Source organism: Passer montanus, unplaced genomic scaffold (assembly GCF_014805655.1).
Source record: "Passer montanus isolate IOZ18808 unplaced genomic scaffold, ASM1480565v1 scaffold69, whole genome shotgun sequence".
NCBI classification, from domain to species: Eukaryota; Metazoa; Chordata; class Aves; order Passeriformes; family Passeridae; genus Passer; species Passer montanus.
This window is the reverse complement of record NW_024372036.1, coordinates 2,144,604-2,164,497: the sequence shown is the minus strand read 5'-3', so window position 1 is coordinate 2,164,497 and position 19,894 is coordinate 2,144,604. Positions and strand designations below refer to the sequence as shown.

The 19,894-nt window shown below is 43.2% G+C and overlaps 1 protein-coding gene across 2 annotated transcripts in view; it reads right to left on the bottom strand.

Moving 5' to 3' along the window:
• Positions 1 to 19,894, bottom strand: part of KCNJ6 (potassium inwardly rectifying channel subfamily J member 6) — a 151,950-nt gene that overhangs the window by 36,769 nt on the left and 95,287 nt on the right. The gene's annotated exons all lie outside the window — the stretch shown is intronic.

The following is a 19,894-nucleotide window of genomic DNA, read 5'->3' as shown; positions in this document are numbered from 1 at the left end:
GTTATGGTTGTGTGCCAGGGAATAAAAGAGTGTACTGAGGAGGAGAGTGGTTTAATCGAATGTGTTTTGCATGGAGGACATGGTGAGGTCTGGGGTTAATTGTTGTTTTCAACTGAAGAAATCCCTCTGTTTTCTTCCTGCAGGAATTTCAGCTCTTGAATTCCCAATTCTTTCCCTTCTGGCTAGTTGCTGTCATTCTTCTGCCAGACTGTAAAGGGAGAAGTCTTCTGGTGGGTCTGCCCAAGTGCTTGACTCTGAATACAGAATCTCAGAATGGTTTGGGTGGGAAGTGACCTATAAAATCACCCAGTCCTCACCTCGTGCCATGGTCAGGGACACCCTCCACTACCTCAGGTTGCTCCAAGACCTGTTCAACCTGGCCTTGGACACTTCCAGGGATGGGGCAGCCACAGCTTCTCCAGGCACCCTGTGCCAGGGCCTCATTACTCTCACAGGGAAGGATTTCTTCCCAATATCCCATCTAAACAGCAGCACTGATGTGATTTTGTACCATTCTTTATGGAGTGTTGCACTCGGTGGGTCAGTGTGGCTCTAAAAGCCTTTTTCACTCCTAGAAACATCTGCTGTGCAGCAGATCCTGTGTGAAGTCTCATAGCACCTGCAGCTTTTTCAAGATGTGCAGGTTCATCCCTGTAGAGAAAGATCACAGCCCCTTGCAGAGTTTTATTGAAACACCCAGGGGGAAAAAAGGGTTAAGGGTTGTAGCCCAGTTGTCTCTCTTCCTGACCTGCTCCTCTTTTATAGAAAGTCTCAAAGCCCTACAGTAGCACAGAATCTGAGAGCAAGTCCATGTTTTAAGGCCATGCACCCCATCCTGTCACCTTTTCAGTTTGCTGTGTGTCTCAGGAGAGCCTTATCAGGGCTGATGGCAGTGGCAGCACTGGGAGCTGTGTCACAGGGCCCTCAGTTCTGAATGAACCCCCCCAGTCAGTGACAGTGTGCCTGCTTGCATTACCCCTGATGCTGGGCAATGCATGACAAAACACAATCAAAAGGCATTGCAGGGCCTTTGTGAGGCAGACTTAAGCCAAAGCCAGAAAATTTGAAGTTAAGGCTTCACATTTTATGCTCAGCTCTCCGTTGTGCCTAAGGAAATTCCAGTCCACAGGAGTTATCAAATCACTGCAGCAACAGAATCCTCAAATAATTATGAACAACCTCTGAAGGCTCTGGCTTTTGAGGCTTTATGTTAAACTACTAATGCTGATATAATGGGGTTCATTATCTTTCAGGCATTATGAATAATTTGCTTTCCCCTCCCCATCAGAGCCTGGCATGGACACAGAGACCAGGAGTGGGAGAATCCTGTTGGTTTAGAGAATATTCCTTACTCCTGGCCCTGCTGTTAAAGGGAATCATATCCCAAACCTCCCTGTCTGAGCATCTCTTACCAGAAATTATCCTAGGAGGGGACCCAGGTGCTGATTTTATTCCTGGCAGCGGGAGGAATGTAAAGGGACATCCAGGGCTGCCCTCCCACCACACCACTCTGCTTCCCTTGCAGTGTTTATTTCCTGTGGAACTACTCTGAGCAGTAAAACACCTTTTATTCAGGCAGCAGATTTTTACTGATGCTTTCCAAATGCTCTTTGTGGATTTGTGGATTCAGGCTGGATTTTGAAAGCCAGCCTGACCTGGCTTTCACAGCATGAGGGAAGGACCACATTTTGTCAAGGGTCCATGGGTTTTGTAGGAGCAGGGAGCTGCTGTCACAGTAAGTGGGATCAGCTTGTGGCAATTCCAATGTGGGAGGGTTTTTCTTCACCTGGAGAAGTTGTAGTGGAGCTGCTTCTCATCTGGCTTTGTAAGGGGGCAGCTTTGGACAACAAACCCAGTGTTTAACCAAGGTGTCTCTCATTACAGCATTTATTTGACACTCTTGCAGACATTTCAATCTTCCTGAGGGCATCTGGCCATTTCTAAACTCTCCAGGCTCTTCCCAGTGCTGTCATTTCTCAACTCTCAGTCTCTGAGAGGAAAAAATTAAGGTCAAGTTTTTGACTTTTTTTCTTCTTTGCAAGATGACTTTTCCTTCTTTCCCTCACCCAATCCTGCTATGAATGAATTCCTTTGTGGAGAGGTTTCTGTATCAGAACCACAGTTTGTTACCCTCTCCTGGACTGAGTTTTCACTCCAGAGAGAACCTTGGGAGCAGCAATTCCCCAAATTAGTGATCCAAAGGTTATGCATCTGTGTGTTTCCATGGAAATGCTTGATGATGAATAAGTTTTAAACACATGGCAGGATCCCTGATCACCACTGAGGCTGAGGAACAGCCACATACTGTCAGTGCCTTTGCCACAAAATACATTGACTAATTATATTTTTACTTGGTATCGACCCAATTAACTTCTGCTGTTTATTTCATCTAATTTTCCTTTTGGTTACATAATGGCTGTCATGGATCCAGGAACAGGGGAGTGAGTAGCAGGAGCCTCACTTGAGAGCTATTTTTGCTCTCTCTCCTTTTCTTTCTGACAAAAATATATCCATATTATTAATCTGCAATGGGAAAAAAAAAAAAAAAGTATTTTTGAACTCTTCCTCCTCTCCCAGTAAACATTATATTTATTTGAACACAACAGCCAGGTAATGAGCCAATCCAGGCCAATTTAGAGGATTCTGTTCAAATTATCTGCTTTGCTTACTCTCTGAGGCAAAACCTACAAGACATATGAGATTTCAGTGATTTGTTTAATTTCCCAGCAAATGACAAGGAGTTCTCCTAAACAAGTCCCTGAATAGTTCACTTGTGTCCTGGCTGTGGCCAAATTAGCTAATTAAGTGTGCCCAGACCTATTATTTAGTGTGGAGGGTACAGAGTGGTGCAGCCCACACTTGGATTATTGAACTCCAATTGTTTTCCAGGCAGGTTAGTGTCATACAATCTACCAAACAGGAATAATCTGTATCCTGAAATGAAGCCAGGAATTGTATGTGCTCAGTTCTGCACAGGTCCAAACCATGCCAGGGGCTTTTGAACTGTGCCAGTGCTCAGAACATTTTATTTTCTAGTAAAATTGCAGCAAATGTTGTTGTCATGTTCTTGTCTACTCCAAAGCAGCACTGGAAAGGCACAGTCCTGATTTTCCAAGCACATCCTTTTATTTAGATCCTAGATTTTATTTAGAACAACATGAAACCAGTGTCAACAACAAAACAGGACAGAACCCTTTGAGGCTGTGGATGTAACACATCAATATAAACCTTAAGCAATCATTTTATCATCAACAAGGTGATTTTTGGTGTATTTTGGTAGTGCTGCAGAGACCTTGTTGTGGTGCTGTGCAAGCACAAAGCAAAAGGAGGAACATGAAGGGCCTGCTTGTCCAATTTAAATACTGCAAGCCTATTTTGGTTGTGAATGACTTGCAAAATAATGAGGAGTTTCAACAGAGAATATTGCAAATCATAACTGACCTTTCTGTGACAGAAGCTGACCTAGAAAGTTCTGTGGACATTTCACTGCAATTTAGTGATTTTAACTCTTGTAACACAGTTGTGAACATCTTGTGTGCAAATTCATTGAAAATGTCCTAATTTCCAAAATCACTTACAATCTAAAAATTGCTCTCATGGGCTTTACTGCACGTGGAGAAATGTGTTGAGCAGACACTGTGATTCCTGTCAGCATTCCCCCCTTTCCTGGTGGGATGAGGGCCACTTTTAAGTGAAGCAGGTGTTTGCATCTCTAAGCTTCCAGTTTGGCTTTTGGGAAGTCTTGAGTGTTTTACCTCTTGTTTGCTGTGGTCCCCAACTTCCCTGGCACTGCATCCATCTGTGGAATATTTGGCAGGACCCGGTGGCTGTTTGGGCTCCTCTGTGGGGTTGTTGGGCTTTGCACAGCACAAGGAATTTCTTGTAGCCTTCAACACCCTAAATCCGCATTGTTCCGTTTCTGCTCTCGATTGCAATGGAAGAAGTCAGAGAAGGGAAGGAGAGATTTTGGAATGCTTTGCCTCATCTCTGGATGGCTTTTGTTCCAGAGCTCTACAAATCACATTTGTGATGAGCAAATGAGCACAGGGGGCACAGGAATACAGGAATTCTGGGAATAGAGGGGGATTTGTCTGTGGGATGAGCCCAGCCAGATAATCCACACTGCAAGGTGCCATAAGATATGAGGAGAAAGAGTCTTGTTTAGAGAAAAAAAATGGAGTCTTTTATGATCAGCTAACAACTGTAAGCAGTCATTATCACAGAACACAGATCCTTTTTCCTGAAAAAGAAAGGAATTAGGATCTAGTCCTGCGCTGTTGAAATCAATGCAAGCTTGTCTGTTCACTCAGCTAGAAGCATTGCTAGGCCTCACTTTGAAATGTTGAAGTGCTCAATAAACACTGACTTGGCAAATCTCTTCAAGACCCAAATTGCTTCTTTGCACCCATGGAATCATAAACCTAATTTCAGAGGGAGCATGCGTGTGACTGAGATTTATTTCAGCAGCAGCTTTCACTAAAAAAGACTTGAAATGAGATATATTTATGATTAGAAAAGAGGCTGTGAGGATGATACTTTGTTTTTTTCACATTACCTGCTTCATCACTGCCTTCTAATCCAACTTGATAAAAATAATGTTCTACTATTTTCATTTCTTTTAAGCCTGTACAGCTGCAAGAAATCAGTCTGAGTAACACTTTGGGTCTCTGCAGTAAAAACATTTCCATTCATTCCTGATTCTTGGCCCTTTTATTATGGAGGGTGGAAAAATGAATCTGATAACTCAAATTTAAAAACATTACTCCATTTTTAGTAGTCATTTGACCTTGTAGTTTTTGTCTTGGAGTCTAACCAACTTCATTGCAGAATTTACCACTGAAGGCTCCAGAATGCTGTTTTTACATCTGCTTTGCTAAATTTATCTTCATTTGAATCACAGTGAAGCCAAACAGCCTTGGCTGGGTAACATTTGTGGGGCAATGTAAGAAGTCTGCACCTGGCTGTAGGAAGGTTGTGAACCTGCAAAGATGTGCAGAGACAGTTGATTATCAACATCTTCAGCCTTTCACGAGGCTGTGAGTCCCAAACTGGATTATGAAACTTGTTTGCTACCTGAAGTCTGACTTCTTGGAGTCAGCATTTATTTGGAGCCATCTCTAGAGCAAATGCTGAGTACAGATTGCTGGAGTAAGGAGAGGTTTTCTGTCAGTTTAGTTTTTTTACCAGATTTTTACCTCCCAGAAAAGCTTGAGCTTGAGCTTCAGAGCAGGTATTTCTGTGTCCAGGGCCAAGCTGGACAGAGCTTGGAGCAACCTGGTCTAGTGGAAGGTTTTCTGCCCTTGGAACTGGATGATCTTTAAGGCCCCTCCAACCCGAACCATTCTGTGAGTCCACGATTCCACAATGTCCTTGTCCTATCCCCAACCACTGCAGAAATCAGCCTCCTCAGAGCCCTGTTTCCTCTGACAAAGTGACAAAGCTGAGGTAAAGCATTTTTTGCACTTGGAAAATACTTACTATTGTCAGTGCTGCTGCCAGCAATGGAGCAAGGACAGCAGCAGAGACATCCCAGATGTGCCAGCCTGAGTTGTGCCACCTGGCAACACCAGAGCTGGGCTCCTATTTGGTATTTCCATGTGCCAAACTAGTGTCAGGTGCTGCCAGAGTGATAACAGGGACCACTGATGGGTTGTGGTGCTGCCAGGCCTCAGCAGCTGTGTCTTAGGTTGGAAATGGGGGTGTGTGTTCTATCCCCATCTGTCAGAGCTGGGGCAGTTCTCTGCTGTTCATGGGGCAGTTTTTTCTTTCTCTCTCCCACAGCCAATCCTCCCTCCAGGAGATCTCTGCTGTCCATGGCCACTGAGTGTCCCTGCAGGGCTGATCCAATTCCAGCATCCCATGGGGAGATGCTCCGCCCAGGGCAGGAGCCAAGCATTCCTACCTGGATCCAATCTGAGCCTGGAACAGCACAGCAGCCTTTGCCCACTGCATTCCCAGAGGAGCAGCTTTCTCCTGCCCTGCATTCCCAGAGGGAGAGCAGGTCCATCTCCAGCAGCCCTGGAGCTGCAGAGGAAAACTGCAGCCTTGTGCAGGATCCCTGCTCCAGCAGAAGCACAGCTGGCACTGCAGGAGGGCTGAGCCCCCATGGGATGGGACTGTGCCACCACCCTGACCCACAGGGGGACAGGGCGTGCTCTGACTCTGGCAGTGTTCTTTTTTGTTTGTATTATTACATTTGTATTTTTAATTTTCCCTAATAAAGAACTGTTATTCCTACTCCCATATCTTTGCCTGAGAGCCCTTTAATTTCAAAATTATAATAATTCGGAGGGAGGGGGTTTCCATTTTGAATTTCAAGGGAGGCTCCTGCCTTCCTTAGCAGACACCTGGCTTTTCAAACCAACACAAGCTGCAAATTTTGGTCACACTTTTGCCTGTTGATGCCTCTGGGTCAGACCTGTTCCCTGACTTGCTGCAAGGTATCCTTGTCTAATGTGATCCCTGAGACTTCTTCCAGTTACTGAACTCAAATTATTTCTGCCAGTTGCTATCAGGTGTCTGAATGCCAGAATTTTTTTCAGTTACAAAATTTCTTCAAAAATTTCCTGAGAACTCAGCTTTTCTTCTCTGTGGGGTGTACCAGGAAAAGGAGAAAGCATGAAAGACCTGTATTGATCTTATTGTTATCAATTTTAAACTGTGTTCATACGCTTTAAGTGCTAGAAATAATAAATAAATTCATTCAAAATCTGCTTAAATCAGTGAATATTCTGGATTGTAAGGAACCTCTAAAGGTTTCAATGTGCTACTCAACAAAAAACCAACTTCTACAGAGTGTACCTCTGAGATGAGTAGGGCTTTACCTTCTCTGCAGCTTCTTTTTTGCACCTGAGCTCAGCCTTCCAGACAAGTTACATGAGGGCTGGTTAAATCCTGATTTCTCCATGTCTTCTCTTTACTGATTACATGGAAAAAGAGTATTCCCAACTGTTGTGGGAAGAGATTTTCGAGATTTTTTTTCCCATCACAATTTCTCCGACTGCAAACTCTGGGAACAAAAATGAGCTGATCAGCTGAGCTGTTTTGTGTAGATAATTCTGGTCCAAACATTTCACACAGATAATTCTGACTCATTTAATTCTTCACTATGTAATATCTCTGATATCTGGGGAGTTCTCCTGTTTGCTTCTGGAAGTGTAAACAGGAGTTTGGCTGCCCTGTCCAGTGTGATGGCACTGTTAATTTAACAAACTGATTGTTTTGGCTTTGGCCCAATTAATGCTCCTAGAAAATACCTGGGAATGGCTAGGATGACAGGACGTGCTCCCATTCAGCAGCATGGATGAGATTTAATCAGATTTGGCTTTTTCACTCTTGTCTGTCAACACAGTTCCACCTTTGCTCTCTCAGACACCTCCACAGGCTCTCATCTCACCCCTGCTTTAAGCAACATAAACTCCTGACCTGCAACACGGACCTCACCTTGTTCCAGATAATTTGAAGTGGTAAAAAATCAGTGTTAATAAACTAATTATGTCTTAAAACCAAGACAAAGTCCCCACAAGACTCAGGACCAGGTGCTCTGCAGTATGACTTGGACATCTTGTACTGCTTGGTCTCAAGGCTGCAGAACCATTCCTGGTTTTATTTAACGTTGTAGATGGAGTCAGCTTGGTGGTGAGGCTGGTGCATGTTCCAGCATGGGAAAAGTTTGGAAATCAAGGCAGGCAGCTTGTTAAACTTTGTGTGTCCAGTTAGGTCACCAGAAAGGAGAGAAATGCACAGTCTCAGAAGGAGTTGTTGTCACCAATTTTCATGCTAGCAGTAGAAGCCAGCCCTGGTTTCCTTGCTGTTTTCTATCCCAACTCTGTTCCTGTCTTTTCCCCCATTTTTCCCCTGAAGTCAGGGTGTTTTCACTTGAATCTTTGTCCTTGGCATAGCCAAATCCAATATTTTCTCCATTGCTGAACAACCTTGGGGTAGCCTTGTGCCTGAATATTCACAGAGCTCCTTGGGCAGGTGCTGGAACCACCTTGACTACGCCAACACACTCTGACAGCTCCTTTGCTTTGATCAATGAACTCTCATAAATAAAAGGCACAGGAATGATGGAGAGGAATATTTTTGGTCAGAAAGGAAGGGCTTGATTCAATCAAGATGCTGAAGCAGTCAAGTGAAACCAATAACTTATGCAGTGGTCTAAGGCTGAGGACCAAGGCCAAGAGCTTCTAGCACTTTCCTACCAAAAGGGGCAGAAGAGTTTAGGTGCTGATAAAGACCTTGGATTTGATCGGTTTCAGGTTAGAGGATATCAGATGACTTTGAGAGAGTTCACTTTTGCTCTGCAAAGCATTGTTTGCGCTGAACAACCTTTTCCTGGGTCAGGATGGCCACTGGCTGGGGAAAGACCTGCCACTGGCATCCTAGGTCAGGTCTGGCTTTGCTAGGATGTAAAGCAAATATTCACTCACTCCTGACTGCTCTTTGATACCAATTTTTCAGCTTCCTTGGGCAGCAAAATTTTGGGAGAACAGCTGAAATCCCACTGGTAAAGACGAGGTGTTTGACCTAAGAAGAACTGTCAATTCCTTCTTTTTTTTTTTTTTTCCCAAAAATACCGATACAGGGAACTGAGTGACTTTGGAGTACAGATATGTGATTCCGCCTGCCCTCCAATTCTTGAAAGAAGAATGAAAACATGTCAGAAACTTCCCTCCTGAAATGATATTCTTTTCCTCACTCAGTTTCAAGCCAATCTGGTTGCCCCCAGGACACACGCATTGCCCAAGCATATTGGTTTTCTTTATTTGCTTATTGGTTTTTGCTGTTACTGTTGCACAAAGTTAAAGAAGGGATTGAAAAGACTGGAAAAATTGAAACAGTGAAGGATAATAATTACTTTTTAAATCTGGTAATTGAGATTTCTTTTTTGACAACTTCCCTGCAGTCAAAGGAGGATTTTGATGGGTTTTGCTTTTATTTCAGGAGAGCAGGATACTCCTCCTATAAAAAACTCAGGCAAGACTTTAATTTTTACACACTTGAGAAGAAAAATAACTGAAATGCTTCACATGGCTGCTGGGGAAACAACATTTCTGTGGCTCCTGCTGTCCCTCATGGTGGTGACTTGCTGGATGTTCACAGTTTTCTGTTGGTTGAGGTGGCCTAAGATGCACACTCAAACTCTGGCATCCAAATGTTACCTCAAATAATATTTCAGGGGCCAGGCAATTACCCCCCTTACAATTAGTTTATCTCAACAGCTCTTGTGTTCTTTCCATCCTTCTCCTTCACCATTTTTTCAGGTGATAATGGGATTTTGGATGTTTTTTTAAAAACTAAATAATGAGGCCATCACTGCCTTCATCCCCTTTTGCTGCCAAAAGAAGTCACAGTGAAATAGAAAGACCTGGTTTCTTGCTGATGATTTCCCCTTTCATGCAGTTTATAGACTGAAGAGGAGAAAATAACTGAGAAATCAGGCTGGAAGTGACATTCAGAAAAAAATAAATTTTTTAAAAACCCTCAATAATTTCAGCTGGGTCAATGTTTGGTTTCAGGCTGTGATGTTTTGATAACCTTGAAATGGTTACGTTCAGAATGGCACTTTAGCAATGTTTCCTAAGGAAATGAGCCTTATCCATCACCCTGTCTGGCCTCCTCTGAATCATTTCTGAAACTGGGGTTGGTATTTAGGCCTTTGGATCTCTTTCAGAACTTCAGTGAGATTTTGGAGCCCTAGAAATACTAAATTCCTACCAATGTCATGAAAACAGGCTGAGTTAACCACACTATTGGACACCAAAAAATCCATTCCTATAAGAGGAAGCTGCAAGAAATATTTTTTTTTCATGAGTGCTGCTGCTCCCAAAGCACCAGCAAATATTTTTCAGTCAACTATTCCAGTCAAATATTTTTTCAAATCACTATTCCCCTCCATGTCCCTGTGAAGTAGCTTCAAAAGGAAAAACCCCTGCTCCTGCTTTGTGTGCTTGGATTTTCCAGGCTGCATCTGCCTGATTCTCATTTTCCACCTTCAACCTCAGCTTCATTTAGGTCAGACTTTGTGGGTTTGTCCACAAAACAGCTGGACTGCAACGAAATAAAATTGACTCAACTCGTGATTTTTATTTTTATGTAAGAGTTTGAGTAAACATATGTTTGGTTTCAGTCCAGATTTCTTCTTACTTTTGTTTGAATGAATGAAAAACTTTGTATTTTTTCTGCAATGAGGATCAGCTCCACAGGATTTTGTACTCATTTTATATCCATCTAAGAAGTTGTTCAAAGATGTATTCACACAAGGACAATATCTGACCCAACAAGAGTAGAAATATAAGTTAAAACCACTTAAAAAAATCTTTCCATGTTAACAAATAACAACATTTTGTCTTGAAATAAGCAATTCAGTGGTGTCTAAATTACCATTTACTGTGCTATTTCACTTAAGATACATAATAAAGTAAATAGGTGTATAAATTTGCTTGAAAAAATCTCAAAGGAGTTGCTGTGAAATTGCTATAATTGCTCTAATCACCATTATTCTTTTCTATAGGGATATAAGTAGTGGAAAAAAAAAGATTTAGAAGCAGGGAAATATTTTTTTGTAAATTGGATTTGATTTGATCAACAGCATTTTCCAAAACACCTAAGTGAAAATAAATTTAATTTCAGACTTTCAAAAAAGTTTTATTTTGGCTGTGAAATGCTGAAATTCTGGTACTTTTGACAATAGTTTCATAATTCAGATTTGCACTTCTTTTTCACAGTAATATTTTACCCAACTTTAGGAAAAAAGTTGTTCAGATGAATTAAATAAACTCAAAATGGAGGGATTATATGAAAAACTCTGTAATCTCTATTCTGAGTGAAGTAGGGGTTTTCTGCTTGTTTTTCTTATTTTGCTAAAAAGTATAAAAGACTTTTTGATTGCCCTTGATTTTTTCTGTAGGTTTTTCTAATCTGGCTAAAAATAATCCATCATTCCCCAGGATTTTTCCATGCACGAGTCACCAGTTTCCTCTCTAAAAATAAGGTCCTTTGAGGGCTAACTGGAACCTTTTGGAAAAAGGAGAAAGATTTGGCTGTGCTGGATTTTCCCGTTACCCTGGATTGCAACACTGAATTACTTGCAAATATCAGAGGGAGTCTTGATGGCCTTTGATTCTGTGTGGCTGAATCGAGAGTTTAATATAAAAATAAAATGTTATTGTGGAATTATGTTTTATTTCTACGGTGTGGATGGATCTTACCAGAACAGGCCACACTAGTGTTATGATTGTTAAATAATTGAGATTTTAGATGGTACATTCAGCTGGCAAAGCCCATCTATCCTTTCTGGAGCAGGCAAAGCTCAGCAGAAGCACAAATAATTCAAAGCTTTTGTAGCCTTCAGATGTCTTGAGAGAAAAAGGAGAGTTTCTGCCTTTTCCATCTCTCCTGAGTTGTGTAGGGAAAGTGAAATGAGCCAGCTGCCTTTGAGGGATGTGGCCATGGACAGCAGAAATACAGATTGCTCTTGTTAGAGCTGCTGTGTGAGACAAGGAATGTGCTGCACTAAAATGTGAATTTCATGTCTTTTTTAGACAGGTACAGACTCACTTAAAGAAATACTTGATAAAGGAGCTGACCTTTTAAAGAGAAAACAGTAAACAAAAATATTGAGCCCATGGAGGGGAGCTTTTGATAAATGAATAGACTGGTAACGAGAACATGTTTCTTGAGCAACCAAACTCAAAATTAAATGGAGAACTGAGGTGGTAAAAAAAGACATTGGCTGCTTCAGAGCAGCTTTCAGTGCATGAAATAAGGCTTGAACATTTGCAAACAAATTAGGCTGTGTATTGGGAAGGTTTCTGGTTTTCTTCTGTGTAAAGATAAGTCATTAGAACATTTAAGATAACTCAAAGACCCATCTGTGAGGTGGAGGCCAGTGGCAGAATGGAAGTGGTTTTCTAGGAATGATGATGGAATCTCAGAATCATTTGGGTTGGAAAAGCCCTTCAAGATCATCAAGGCCAAGCTGTGACCAATCCCCACCTTGTCCCCAGCCCAGAGCCCTGAGTGCCACATCCAGGCCTTCCTTGGACACCTCCAGGGATGGGCACTCCAAGCCCCCCCTGGGCAGCCCCTGCCAAGGCATGAGCACCCTTTCCACGGGAAAATTCCTCCTGGTGTCCAACCTGAAGGGACTGATGGGGCTTTTTCTGCCTTCCCTGGTGCCCAAGCACCATGAAAGCCCACATGATGGTCTAAAAGTGGGACTGGTGGCTTTGTAGATGCCCAGATGTTCTCAATATGGACAAGTCGCAAGTGAGGTCTTCCAGATGAGGGCAGGTTCTGATGACTTAATTTTTAGCTTTCGTATTTTCCTGATTCTGTACTGCATTAGTGTGTGACTCTGAACTTCATATGAAGTGTTAGCAAGTTCTCCTCACAGTTTAGTCAGACTAAACAGTCCTTTTCCAGCCTCAGAACCAAGGACACCATTGCAGCTTCAGGCCCAAAAAGTATAGACAACAGAGAACTGAGGAGAGCAGTCTGGAAGGATGGGACTGCATAACCTGGAGCTTAATTGGACAATTAACCCCAATATGGAAATGAACCAAAACCTATAAAAGTATGAAAACTTGTGACCCAGGGTCGATCATGGGTGTAGCCTCAGCTGGGGTCTTGTACTGCCCAAGGTGTATCCTTTGAAGACCTTTTTAATAAATCCCTACTTTATTCCTTTAACACTGCCTGACCTCTGTTCCAGGCAGCCTCCCAAGGCCATGACAGAAATGCACCTGCATTCATTTTTAGTGATGTGGCAAAAGCTTCAAAGGGCCTTCCCTGGAGGTCTGGTTGTGCTCTGGCTTGCATTGAAGCATCAGAGGACATGGATGTGAGGGAAAGAAATAAGGATGCTGGGGTGCCCAAGATCTGGGGGAATGGTGGGCAGAGTGAAATATTTGGGACTGTAATGTGTGTGTTTTAACAGAAAGAAGGAGAAAGAGAAGCAGTTGGCAAGGAAGGAGGAAGGGGGAAGAAAAGAAACAAGGAAGGAAGAAGGAAGGAAGAAGGAAGGAGGCACTACAGCAACAAAGAGAAGGGAGTGTGTTTGTATTTGAGAGGTGACAGAAAAAAAATTGCAGGATCCAGCATTGTCTCGGTTTGTTCATAGGGTGAGATAGTTGTTTGTGTGTTATGGAGAATATTTCTGTTTCATTCCTTTTAATTCTGGTGGCAAAACACCTCTTATCTTTGAGCTGTAATTTACTTCTCCTTGTCCAGGATGAAGTTTTCCAGGCCAGGTTGGATGGAGCTTGGAGCAACCTGGGACAGTGGAACGGGCCATCAAACAAATGTTAAGGAAAGCCTGGAATGTTCAGCCTGAAAAGGGTGAAGGCTGAAAGGGTTGACATGGAGGTGGAAAATGGAAAATCCCATGGATCTCACACAATGAGTTTGGTTTCAAAACAGCTGAAGTTTTTAGGTTTTAAAACCAGTAAGTTTTCCTTTAACAGCAGGTACAGGCTTCTGTAGCTTGTTGCCTCTGGGAGGCTGTGGATTTGGATAATATCAGGAAATCTGGAAGTTTGGCAAACCCATTGAATCCTAGAATGGCCTGGGATGAAAGAGATCACCCAGTGCCATCCATAATTAACACTGTTAACACTCTTTCAAAATTCTGCTTTTCTACCCACAACTGTGAAGCTCAAGAGTTGATGGATTATTATTTCTGATGAGGTGTTTTATCAGGTGTCAGAGTTTGACACCCAATAACTTGAAGTGTTCAGGTTCTTGGGCTGATAAATGACATCAGCCAGGCCTGGACCTGGATAACTCATGGAATCATGGAATCACAGAGAGCTTTGGGTTGGAAGGACCCCAAAGATCATCTCATTCCACCCCTGCCATGGCAGGGACACCTGCCACTGTGCCAGGCTGCTCCAAGCCCCAGTGTCCAACCTGGCCTTGGGCACTGCCAGGGATCCAGGGGCAGCCACAGCTGCTTTGGGCACCCTGTGCCAGGGCCTGCCCACCCTGACAGGGAACAATTCCTTCCCAATATCCCACTTAACCCTTCCCTCATTCTGCTTAAAGCATAGGAAAGGTCTTTTAGACCCTCCAAGGGCTCTAATGCCAGCTAACACAGGAATAAGTGAGAAATAGATCCCCAGGCTCATGCGCTTCCTCTGTCACGGCATGGGGGAACACTTTTTACATAATTTTTTTTAAATTTTCCCAGCTGTCCAATACACACATTTCTCTTTCTGAAGCCGTGGACACTTTCTCCAGTGCTCACAGTGGGTCCATTAGAAGTGGACAGATGCTAAGAAAGATATTTTGCCTCTCCTCTGAGAGAATGTTGTTCATGTAAATACTGTGATCAGTTGACATCAGAGATGATTTGGCCCTAATTCAGTGCTAAAAAAACAATTTCTGAGTTCAAATATAGAGCCTTACATTTATTTTTTTCTTAGCCTTGCTAGTTTCCAAGGAGATCTAACCATCTAGATTGTCTGCAAAGGTGGTAATTAGCCAGCAATGAACAAGATGGACACAAAGAACTTATTGGCAAAAATCAAAATTTCCAAGCAGTTCTGTCAGAACATCCCTTTTCAGACATCCCAATTTGCCTCACACCATGGTTTTGTAAACAACTGTCGTTCAGATCACTGCTTGAGCAGAAAAAATGGAAAATGTCCTCAGATTGATGCAGATGGGATTTTTTTTTCAGAATATCTGGCAATTAAAAATAAGATCCAACAAATTCTACTGACTATAAATAACAGTTTGGGTTTATAACCCAGTGTTCAGAAAAAATGACAAAGGGAGGAGCAAAGGATGAGTATAAAGCATGTTCCCCTTTTTATGCAACACAGACTTGGAGTGAGAAATCTTGGATTTACCTTTGGAGTAAAACAAAGACAGGATTTGAATTTGGGCTGTCCATTGTTGATGGGAGAGAGGAAGGGTGAAGGAGAGATAGGAAGGATCTTTACTCTCTGACTCTTCAGAATATCACCTGAATTTCTTTATTAATCTAACCCACCAATATAACATTATTTCAGTATACAATATCTATATTTTCTTCCTTAGAAAAGCTACTGTTTAGTTGAAAAGTATTTCCTAGTTTGATGAAAATATATAGAATATTATGTTCTGTAAAAAGGCTTTTTCCTGTTAAATTTCCTCCTAGTCTCTGTCACTTTGTAACTTTCAGGCACATCTGGAATCATGTTAAAGGAGAAGCCTTAGAAGAGAAGATGTTTGCAATATCAGTAGTGGAAGGGTCAGGGTGGCTGAGAGTTAATTCTTGAGAGTTACCTGGACACAGCCTGCGTGGAAAAAAGTGAGAAATCCTCCAGTTTATATCTGGATTATCACTTTGAGAAGTTGGAGTGAGGTGGGGGTTGGTCTTTTCTGCCGTGTCCCAAGGAAAAGGAGGAGAGGAAATGGCCTGAAACGGCACCAGGGGAGGCTCAGGTCGGAGACTGGGAAAGAAAATTTCCTTGGAAGAGTGGTCAGGCCTTGGGCTGAGCTGCCCAGGGGCGTTTGGAGTCACTGTCTGTGGGAGTGCTCAGGAGGAGTCTGGATGTGGCCCTTGGGGACAGGGTTTGGGGTGATGCTGGTGGGGCTGGGGTGGGACTGGATGATGCTGAAGGGCTCTTGATGATTCTGTGATTCTGTGATGATTATGATGATTTTCAAAAGGCCTGGATGAAGTTTTTGCCCTTGTTTCTGACTTTCACACCTCCATGTATCCCAAAGTGGATCTCCTTTGTGTTAACAAATGGATATTTATTTCCATCTACACAGAATGTGTGGGAATCATGTGTGAAATGAATAGTGAGGACCTGAGGTATGTGGAACACAAACCGAGGAATGTGCATTCAGGAGGAGTGGGGGAGATGCACAGAAACTTCTCTTTTTTTCCTTTTTTTTTTTTTTCTTTTTTTTTTCCCTGTATATAAACACAATTTTTCCCCACTGGATACTGAGCTCTGAGGTGGTGACTAAACCTTTTATTTTGGTGCTGTTACTCCTCCTCCAGCTTGTGAGACTGGTATTTTGTACTGTACATGAAGCTGCATCACAGACATTTTTATCTGATGCTTCCTCGAGCCGGCAACAGGGAGCAGCAGCAGAACAAACATTTCCCTCTGGCTGCTGGACACAGCCCTGGAGCCCAAGAGGGCAGTGAGTTTGTAACTCAGGATTTGTGTTGGAAGCTGAAATGATCAGCAGCAGCAGGGTGAAGTGGAGAAAGCGCTGGTTTATATAATCCCAGCCTCTGGCAGTGCAGGGGGTTGGAGGATTTACCTGCTCACATTCACAGGACTGGAAGGTGGCCTGGATTGAGAGGTTTTTTCACTCTCTTTGCACCTCTGCAAATGTTGGGATAAAAAAGATAACAGCCTAAGAACTTTCTGTGGATTGGCATGTAATGAAATATTGAGCTCCTCACATTTCTTGTTCTTGTTTATCTACAAGGACTCTAAAGAGAGCTACAGCAAAGGGCCCTCAACAAGATTCCTGGAAGCTGGATAAATTTGGGATTGGGAACAAAGAGAATTCCTGCTGCATGGGCACCTAGGCCATGCAGGGCCTCAGAGATCACCTCTAAAAGAGAGAGGCACTAATGGACCTTCAGAGTCACAGAATGGTCAGGCTGGAAGGGACCCAGAGGGTAGGATACCAGAGATATCGAAAGGGAAAGGAAAGCCACATACACTGGGTGTTATTTGTGTGGGTACCAAAGAAGCTGCAGCTCCGTTTCTAAATTAATCTTAAATCTGGGGTTGATCCACACCAGGAGCTGATGGCCTGACCTGCCACACGTTTGCCCCCAGGGCACCACAGCTTCCCCCTGGTAGAGTGTTTATTATCTCTGACTTCTTACACAGAACAACATCTGCAAGCCACGAATAAAGCTGATGTGATAAATGCCCATCAGTTACAGCTGATTTCAGGCTGACCCGAGCAGGCAGGCTGACCTCAGTGCCATTCACATGGAAATGAAGTACAAGCTCCTATTACAGGGATCCTGTGGCTAAATGGGAAACATCTTGCTTTCCTTCTGTGGTCACTTTTAACAAATTGCCTGGCTCGCTGGCTTTCACTTTCTTTCTCCTGCAATTACCTTGATTATTTGCTTTTACATTTAGTATTTGTACGACTTGTGTCTCGTAAAGCTTCCCTGTGGAATCAATGAATGAATCAATCAATTTCTCACTCACCCTGCTCATCCTCTCAGTCCAGTTTGAGTGTGCTGGTGTTATTTGGTCCAGACAAAATTAATAACTGGATCTAAAAACTGTAGCTGGGTGCACTGGCTTGTTTGTAGGAGGCAGAAATATATCATCTCCATATTGGTAGGGGGAAAACAGTGCTTAGTGTTGTTCACAAAATTTTGCCTCTCTCTGGCAGGCTGAACACATTTAATCTAGTGCGGTGTTATCCCAGGATCATTAATGCAAATAAAGCTGGCCTGGAATTTAGTCTAAGAGAAGTGATGGCTTAGTCAGGAGTGGCAGAGTGACATTTCAGGGCCATACTATGCTGTGCATCAGATCCAGCAATTTTAAAAGACCTTTTTGACCTTTTGATTAAAAAGACTCCCAGCATTTGTTCTTCTCCACCTCCTCATAAATCTGTCACTGTTTTCAGTCCTTCTGTTGCATTCTCTTCCTGCTTAAAATAAAATGAAACTGTTGCCCTCTGGTCAAGTGACTTGGAGCTGGAGAACCAGCCTGTATCCACAGGAGTGCACACCCACACTGTTCTCCTAAGGAAAGCAGAACCAGGGGACAAACAGGGCACTGGAATTCTGTCCACGGCATCTCTGGCCCATCAAGGCACTTAATGCTGGGCCCAGTACTGCCTTAAAATCCAGTTCTACTTGGTCAAGTGCTCAACTTGTCAGATCCAAAAGCACAGGATGAGCTGGCTGTGGACACTTTGGGCTCTTGGCAACCTCTGTAGAGTCATTGAATGTCCTGAACAGTGAGGGACCCACAGGATCATCGAGTTCAGCTCCTGGCCCTGCCCATATCCCTCAGCAATCCCACCCTGGGCATCCTTGGCATCCCTGGCCAAAGGCTCCTGGAGCTCTGGCAGCCTCGGGGCCGTGCCCGTTCCCTGGGGAGCCTGGGCAGTGCCAGCACCCTCTGGGGAAGAACCTTTCCCTAAAATCCAACTTAAATCCCTTCTCGCCCAGCTCCAGCTTCTCCCTGCGTCCTGTCCTTGGTCACTGGAGGTGAGACTTTTGTCCAAGTGGCCACAGCTGGAATGGCCTGGTGTTTTCACAGAGGGCTCAGAAAGGATCAGTGAGAAAGAAAAGTAAAAGCTGTCTCTGTAATTCAGTAAACTCCAGGCCAGATTGATGCCTTGTGCAGGCTGACCCAGAGCATTGGAGGGACTCGGGGAGACAATTTTCCACTGAGGGAGCTGAGGGGGCTTGACCTGGAGAAAAGGAGGCTCAGGGGGAACCTTGTGGCTCTGCACAATTCCTGCCAGGAGGGGACAGCCGGGGGGGTCGGGCTCTGCTGCTGTGTCTCAAGGGAAAGGAGGAGAGGAAATGGCCTCAGATGGCACCAGGGCAGGCTCAGGTTGGAGACTGGCACAGAAAATTTCCCTGGCAGAGTGGTCAGGCCTTGAGCTGAGCTGCCCAAGGAGGTTTGGAGTCACTGTCTGTGGGAGTGCTCAGGAGGAGTCTGGATGTGGCCCCTGGGGACAGGGTTTGGGGTGATGCTGGTGGCACTGGGATGAGGGTGGGACTGGTTTTTGATGGTTTTGTCTCTTTTCAAAGACTGAGAAAAACATTCTATTAGTTCCATAGTGGAAAACCAAAGAGAAATAGAACTGAGGAAGGACAGCCTTCTTTTGGTGTGAATATTCTGATATTCCAAAGAGATTATGCATTCACAACATTTAGAAATTAAAAATCCTGTTCCTACTGGTAAAAAGATCCCATTTCTGCTCTTCTGAGTCCATCACTGTGCCCTGAATCCTCAAGGTTTTTCCTGTTGCAGTTGTGTTCCTCAGGAACTATTTCAGTTACCTTTGCCCCAATTTAAAAGTTTTTTTCAGAATGGAACTCTTGGGGTGCATCTTGCAGATTGGGATCTGTAACATCCTGACCAGTTTTGAAAAATTGCATAAATGCAATCTATTTACTTTTTTTTTAATGGATGTACTGATATTTAGCTTCAATAAATCCACTTCCTGCTAGCTGCAAATTCCAAAGAAACTCTCTTATGGAAAAGGACATTAGGAGGATTGCAAGCATTTAATTTTTCTCCTGACCCTTGCAAACATCAGTATGAAAGGAGGGTGATGATCACACTCTTCACAACGGGTATAATTAGCATTTGCTTACACTTCATAGTTCCTGCTCTGGGTGAAGTGGTGGATGGATGATAATTCTTTGGAATGGAAAAGAGAGGCTTTGGAAAAAGAGAGAATCTGTTGTTATAAATGAGGGAATTTAAAGAGGGCAAAACCATAAGTAGAGTTTAATAGATATGGGAAATAATAACAATTCCAGTTGTGTGTCAGGATTTGGGGGTTTTTTTGTTTGTTTGTTTGGTTTTTTTTTTAGGCTTTTGATCCTCAGTAATTTTTCTGTCTAAAATAAAAGAGGAATAGAGTTGATTTCCCACTTGCTCTGGGATGTCCCTGAATGTAAAATCCAATTTTGATGTTCTATCATTCTTCTTTGCATTTTTTCAGAGCTCCATCTAAATTTTAGGGCTTTCTAGCACAGGGTTTGTTACAAAAGTGGAGGAAATCAATACTACTGTAATATCTTGATTTCTCAGATTCTTTTTTGGATTGAGCACTATTCTTCCATGTTTTCAAAGGAGCTGAAAAGGCCGCCAGGATGAGCAGAGGGATGGAGCAGCTCTGCTGGCAGGAAAGGCTGGCACAGCTGGCATTGTTC